This window comes from Mus pahari, chromosome 4 (genome assembly GCF_900095145.1).
Source record: "Mus pahari chromosome 4, PAHARI_EIJ_v1.1, whole genome shotgun sequence".
Taxonomy (NCBI): domain Eukaryota; kingdom Metazoa; phylum Chordata; class Mammalia; order Rodentia; family Muridae; genus Mus; species Mus pahari.
Window position 1 is genome coordinate 106527896 of NC_034593.1, and position 7870 is coordinate 106535765.

At 40.5% G+C, this 7870-nt stretch overlaps 1 pseudogene; it reads right to left on the reverse strand.

Annotated features, from left to right (window-relative positions):
* Nucleotides 1-2118: 2118 nt before the first annotated feature.
* Nucleotides 2119-2565, reverse strand: LOC110320969 (annotated as a pseudogene).
* Nucleotides 2566-7870: the final 5305 nt, after the last annotated feature.

The window sequence follows — 7870 nt, forward strand, 5'->3', positions numbered from 1 at the left end:
ATTTCTCTGGTAATTTTAGTGAAAAATGGAAAGGAATTGTGTGTAAAAGGATATCAACTCAGCTAAATCATTTCTTTAAAGAAACAAATGAACATATCTGCACAGACTGATGGGGAGAGAAGATACAGGTCAAAGGAGGAAGCCCACCTTCATCTGAACCTGCCATGGTAGTCAGTTACACATTGCAGCCTGTTTTGCATATAACCCCCAAACGTATAAATTTTAGTCATTATTATGATTAATATTTACAGGCTTAATAGAAATAATTGAATTATTCCAGAATACAGGGTGATAACTTTAAAATATCAATAAATGTGTAAAAGTATCTTTTTTGCATAATAGTACTTCATATGATCTTCCAGTGTCTTGGATGTGAAATGGTGAGTTCTATATTGTTTGTCTAAGCCCCCCCAAGTATTTAAATGGATTTCCCAATGTATGCATATTGATTAATTCCATACATATTGATTCAATATACACTTAAATATTCAGTGTAAATATTCTTGATTTTGGGTACAATGTTAAGAAAAGAGGTGTGCATAGAGGGCTCACAGTACCTACATTCTAGGTAACCAGGCAAAGATAACATAGTGTGATCTGCATTATATGGCTAACTAGTAGGCACCCAGAGAGCTCCTGAAGGAAGCCTCTCTCCAGGCTCATATGTGGGGTCGTGGAAAGAATCTCGAAGAAAGTAGAATCTAAACCTAAGCTTAAAGAGCAGTATGGGTCATGTAGGTGAGGCAATGGGATGTGAAAAGATGTGAAAATAGCAAAATTTTCCATAAGGAGAGGAACTCCAAAGGCACATTTTAAACTAGAGTAGAGCAGGGGAACTTGCTTTGGATAGGGGAGGCATGATAGAATTATACTTGGGAGTGCGTTGTTTATGCTGTTACATATTACCTCGAGTTGGATTTAGCAAGGAACAACACATTATCTGGGCTTTTTAAAGGAAAAGGGCAAAAAAGCAAATGCTGTCGATCTGTCCTTTTGAAACCAGGAAAATGAGCCACCATTGGGGATGCCTTAAGGAGGAACCAACCATACACATTTAATCAAACAGGTCTGTGTTAAAAGGCCATCGGCAGCATCACAAACTGCCGCAGTAGCGTTGTTGTGTTGTCGTTGCTTTGAATGAAGTAAAATTCGGATTAGTTGTTTAATTATTTCATAGAAACCTGCTACTGCTCACATTGCCTTCCATGTGAACTATTTAGTAAACAATTATTGAAATTTTCTTCAGGAAAATGAATGTTAGTTTCAGGAAAATATTTTTAAAATGGCAAAATCCATAGTAGGAGGGTAGGATTGCCGCAATGTAACTGTAAACTAAGAAGGATCATAGCAGACTTATCCCAACGTAGATTATATGGATGGTTCGGACCATGTGGGGAGCCGTCCTCACAATCACCATGGCAAGATGGCGCTGGCATCCAGTGTTCTAACTGGTAAACAAGTGGTCTGTGCATGTGCCGCGGGTAAATTTCCATCCCTTGCGCCCTGCCTGTCCCGTGGCATAATCTGGGCCGATAGTGAGCAGCCAACCAGGGAGCTACACGTCCTAGGCGGAGAACATTTCCTATATAAGCGAGAGGGTTTTTCACCTCGGGGTCTCCGCTTTCCGAGTAGCTTATGCATTGCCTCTCGAGATGCATTAAAGCTTTACTGCAGAAGAATCCTAACGATGTGTCGCGTCGTTCTTGCTGGCAAGAAGGTAGCGCGTCGCAGGACCATGCATTTTTCCTCAAGCAGAAATGGATTTTCTTCTTTGGTCATTCAAAATTCCAAGTCATAAGTGTCTGACATACCGTGTGCTTACAGCCACTGTGAGAGACCATTTGCTGAATGGCAGGCAATGATGACAGAGCAGCTTGTTCATAAACTTACTAAACAATGACTTAAAGCATCTGAGACCATAACTGTGGGCAAGATCGTGGTATTTTCTGGTCACACTACCACTCACCCTGGGGTTTCTGCGTTCATACTAGTTTTCTACTTTTTAAGTTTATTTCATTTGATATCTGTATTACAATTTCTTTTTACTTACTTTCTTTTTCTTTTTCCTTTCTTCTTTTTTATTGAATGAGGCAATTCATTACCCCAGCATCTGTTGTTCTAATGCTGCTTCTTGTTGACAGCTGCCATCTGTCCAGAGATCCTTTCCGGATCTCTCTGACCCTGAAGTGTTAGCTTGCAGCCCCCATCTTGGTCCCTTTTCACTAATTTCAGGCCCTGTAGGCCTCGGAGAACCAGACAGGACATACTCTTGGAGCCTCTGCTGAAATGGCTGGGCATGACACTGTTTCCCTGCCGTACTCCATAGATGTAGATCTTGGTTATGAACCAACCCCTGCACACTACAGAGGTACAAGTGCCCTGTTGTGGAAATAGCTCCTTTGTAGAATCCATTCTCATCCCAGGAGGTAAGCTCTTTATGTTTGACCAGCTTGATCATGTCCACCCATTCGGGGAACTTTCAGTTTTCTGGACTTTCTGAGGAAGGCTGCCAAAACTCTTAAGGAACTCCTGCTGGTCAACATCTTTTACACCAACTCCAGGCATCTTTCAACCTCTGCATGGCCAACCAGGGAAAAGGCAACGATGGGGTTTCCCAGATGCACAAGTCAAGTCGGGATCCTGAATTATCGTTTCATTACTAGTTGGTGTCACAATTATATTCGTTGTTCTTATTCTACAAGTCTACATTTCTTTCTTTCCTTTTTTTCTGAAAGAGCCTGTGTAATTGGAATTGGTGGACTCTGGACTAGGTTTGTGTCTTCATTTCTTAGTGACTCCTTGCTGCTCTCTTTAAGGCCCTTCATTCTAACCCTTTCCTTGAATGCTGGCCGGAATTTCATTTTTTACCCTCTACCATTAAATGCCTTCCCCTGGTTAACTGGGTCACTTGGATGATGTAGGAAAAAAAGAAACTACAGGCACTGAAGAAATCTCAGGCACACATAGAGAAAAGCTTGGATTCGGTGAGCTGTGCTTGCTTTGATGGAGGGCACCTGCTACAAAATTCAGAAACCCAGGATGTTTATTACTCCTGTTGAGTGCATAAATTATATTCAGCAAAGAGGAGGCTTTGACTAATGTCAGTGGGCGGTCTCTGGAGCGGTCTCTGGAGCAGTCTCAGGTTGCAGTCACTTAGGAGGAGCTATGATTGCTTCTGGTCAATCATTCCTAAACCTCTGTATTTGGAGCAGAGGAAGACTTTGCTCTTCCTCTTAGCCTCACCCAAGAAAAGAGTTTGCACTCCCATGAGTCTGAGGCACTGGAGTCTTTGACGTGGCTGTGCCTATATCAACAATGCATATTCACTCACGATGTCCTCTGCTCCCATAAAACTCTTGTTTTTTACACATTCTACCCCCCAATGGTCTGCCTGCAAACCATTTCTCATGTAGAATACTAATTATTTGAAAACTTAAATTCACATACCGCAGATCTTTCATAGTGAATGTTCTTCCTATCAATTTGTCTCTTCCTATTATTGCTATAATCCTCACTTCCTGTCATATCTTTACAATAATCAGTTGAAATAACTAAATCCTGATGTTTTTATTTGACATTAGCAATACCATGCTTTGGGTGGCTTACCAGCTGTCCCTGAACCTGCTCTCGTAATCGTGGAATTCATGCTAGCTTCTCACACCCGCATGTCCTCTACTGATTGGCTACATCAAGATCATTGTGATGAGTCATGGATACTCTAATCTAGTCTTGGGACACATTTCTGCTATAGTATGCCTCTTATTATTTATGAAAATACAGATTTATTTCTTCCTTGTGAATATTTTTCTAGGACCTTCTCATCATTAGGGGAATTTCATAAGCTCCCTGAAAATCCAAGTTTGTGCATAGGAATTCCCTTGACTATCAGTGATGACTCTGTATTAGCCCATAGGTAGTCCTTACTCTATAAAATTCTATCTTTCTTCCGCATTGGCCTCATTTAACATGACCCACCCTGTCATAGACCCACCCTGTCAAAAGACTTTAATGTCTTTTTAAAAGGATACATCTTTTGGGCTGGTGCTATGGGTCAACAGGTAAGGATACTTAAGTCTATGACTAATCTCTGGGCTTCTATCCCTGGGGCCTACAGGACAGAGAGAGAAAACTGGCTCCTGCATGGTGTACTCCCTCTGACTGTTATAGACAGGACAGCTCCCTCTGCCACCATACATAGAATAGATAAGTCTTGTCAAAGACAACTAAGAACTTCAGTGGCCTCTTTAGGAAACTGGGGTTCCCCAAAGCAGTTCACCTATGATTTCCCCCATCTCATCACCACATCTGACTTTTTCCCAGTACATTAAAGCCTGGATATTGCTCCTATTCTCAGAAATGGGTGAAGACAAACTTAATCTGCCAGATTTTCATTTCAACCACCATTATGTTGTCTGGATATCATGTCCGTGAAAAAAAGTCTGCAGTATCTTTTGCTAACCTCAAACCTCGGATTCCCAATACATTATTTATACAAGGTGGATAGATTGTCTCTCTATTACAGAACAAGATTGATTTTTGTCCAAAGTAAAATGGTAGGCTCTTCTAGAAGGAGAAAGGGGAACTATGGAACAAAACCAAATGGATACAAAAGCTTGTATAAACCTTAGAGAAAATGAATTTATTTCTGAAGGTCAAAGCTAAGATTTGATGTTCATTTATCAGAGTTTTCAACAAAGGTCTAGTATTAAATCCCAATACAAAACTAGAATTTTTCTTTGCAAGGATATGACTGAAATTTGACAGTTATTTTTGCTTTTTATAAAACACTATGATTTTTATTCCCACCTTCTTACAACCTGTCTAGAAGACAAACATTTTGCATCCTATCAGAATTGTTTTCTTTGAGTCAGTTTGATTGTGATGTTTAATTTGTGGTTTACCCCCCTGCTTATTCTCTATGCTCTTATAAAATATCTGACAAAAGCAAATTAAGGAACTTGTTCTGTTTCACTTTTCGAGTCAGCTGCAGTGTTGTGTTTGCAGCTAGGAAACAGGGAGAGATGGGGGCTTAGCTCACTCACTCTCCTTTCTCACTAATCTGAGACCCCTCACATTCAGGTTGCACCTCCTTATATCAGTGAAAACCCTCTAAGAATCCCCTCACAGAAACATGCTTGGTGTTTGCCTCTTGAGTGATGCTAAATCTAATTTACCTATCCCCAGTTAGGATTGTACTCCTATTTCTAGATAACAGCAGAAGGTCTGACAATCTAACTAATGACGTATCAGGAAATGTTTATAAAAACTCCCTCCTCCTAACCTTTTACATAGAATATACATTTAAGCATTATTATCTCATTCTGTTTCTTCAGTGAAGCAATGGCAAAACATAAGGAATGAGAAGCATATTTGGATCTAAGATCTCACTGTCACAGGGAGAGAAGACAAGGCATTGTATCCCCCTCATCCCCATCTGTGTTGGTACTCAAATGTGGATGTCAAAGTGATATTCAAGGGGGCTGGGGATATGGCTTTGTGGTTAAGAGCAGTGGCTGTTCTTCCATAGGACCTGGGTTCAATTCCTAGCACCCACATGGCAGCTCACAACTGTCTGTAACTCCAGCTCCAAGGAATGTCATGCCCTCTTAGAAACCTACATGCAGTTAAAACAGAAATGCATATTAAATAAAAATAAATAAATTCGTTTTTAAAGTGACATTTGAAATTTGATGTGGAAAAAAAGGAAATGAAGGAACAATTTGTTTCTTGACATCAAACTAAAAAATTATGGTCATATCCATATGTAGTAGGTGGTCTTTCTGATGTAAAAAAAATAAAGAACCAATTGGTTATAATAGGACACATTTGTCTCAACCATAGTATTAATTTGTCCTTAAAATTTGAAATACTTGAAAACTAGAGGCCTGGGAGATGACTCAGCAGTTAAGAACACCTGACCTTGCAGATATGACCTGGGTCCACAGATCCTGGAGTCCAGCATCTGTGGTAGCTCACACATGTCTGTAATTCCAGTCCTAGGAGACTCGACTCCCTCTTCTGGTCTCTGCAGACACCAGGTACCCTGGTAACACACACATACATGCAGACACTGGTAACACACACATACATGCAGACGAAACACACACATACAAATAAGCTCTCAAGAGGGATATTTGAAGTCAAAGGGCAGAAATTCTTCCTATCCAGTGGGAAGATTGGGAAAGATAATCAGAGGGATGAAATGTGGGAAGGATGGAGTGAGGGAGAGAGGGAGGGCAGGAGGCATGGAGGGTGGGAGTGCTGCAATGGGTTCTCCTAAGACTGCTTGTTTAAGCTAAGCTTTTTGTTGAATAAGAAACTTAAAAAAAAAAAAAACTATTCATATAAACTTTAAAACTCCTAACCTACTTTGTTTCAACATTTTCACATTCTTTGGACTTTCAAACTTTTATTTATTTTGTTTATTGAAAATACGTTTCTCCCCATGCAATATATTCTGGTCACCCTTTGTCATATCCTTACAGATCCAACAAACAAAAAAAGAGTGGAGCAAAACAAACAAAGAGACAAAGGAAAACACAAACACATATACATGCAGAGAAACAAAAATACCACACAAAAACACAAAACTGGAAACTATAATATGTAAGTAAAGTACCTGTAAGGTTTTAAAACAAGCAAAAATGACAACAACAACAACAAAAAAATGGCAAAGAAGTATGGGACAAAACAATTTCTTCCCAAATAACGTTGCATTCATTTTGAGTTTCCTGTCTACTGCAGGGCATGGAACCTGCCCTGGTTATACCTTGTGAGATGTCATTGGAAAAAACTAATTATTCCTTTGTGAGTAATTATCAGTTGGAGATAGATTCTTGGTTAGACATTGGTGCTTGTGCATGTTTCCTCATCCCAGTACTGGGATCCCATCTGGCTTGAACCTGTGCAGACCCCATGTATGACACCATAGTCTCTGTGACTTCATGTGTCGGTCCTTCTGCTGCTAGAAGACCTGAGCAGAGTTCCCTGGGACTCAAGGGGAGTTTGGTAGAGATACCTCAGTTACGTCTGGGTGCTCTAAGGACACTCAGTCTGCACATTGGCCAGCTGTGAGTCTCTATTTATTCCCATCTGCTGCAGGAGAAAGCTTCTCTGTTAATGACCAAGCAACACACTGATCATATTTGTCTTTTTGTTTGTGGTGACCACTTGCTGGTAGAATTTGTTGCAGGAAGGCAGAGGGAGGGGGATTGTGAGTTTGAAGTCAGCTTGAAATCTTTCAAGAAGGAAAGGAAAAGAATAGCATAGTCAAACATAGAAAATTACATCTGCTCTGATGGATGTGGGCAGAATAGATTACAGGACAAATCAGTGCAGGGGCAATTGAACTAAGGAGGCACATGGGAGGATAGTGTCTAATATAATGCAAACTGTTTCCCTGGACTACTCAGTGAAGTCCTGAGTCATCTCAGCTGTCCTTCCACTGTGCCAACGATGGTCTTCAGGTCCTGGTGACTAAGCATAGTGCTGGTTTGAAGGAAAGTAACTCCATTCGCGTGTCTGAGTTCATCCTTTGCATTTCTTCACCCATTATCCACTTTTGGGGGGCTTCTTTTTCTGTTGAGCCCTTATCACAACCATATAATTGTTTAGCCACAGCAATGCATACTTATTGTTTGCCATCCCTCAATCTAAAGAGGGGTCTACAAGGGCACATCTCATTTGTTCTATCTGATACAGGGCCTGATTAATTGGGAGAAATGCAATAGATATTTGTGGAATGAACAAGTGCAGTTAAGTGTTTAAGGAATTTTAGTTAATTAAGTATCCTCTTTGACATTTACACACACACACACACACAGAGAGAGAGAGAGAGAGAGAGAGAGAGAGAGAGAGAGAGAGAGAGAGA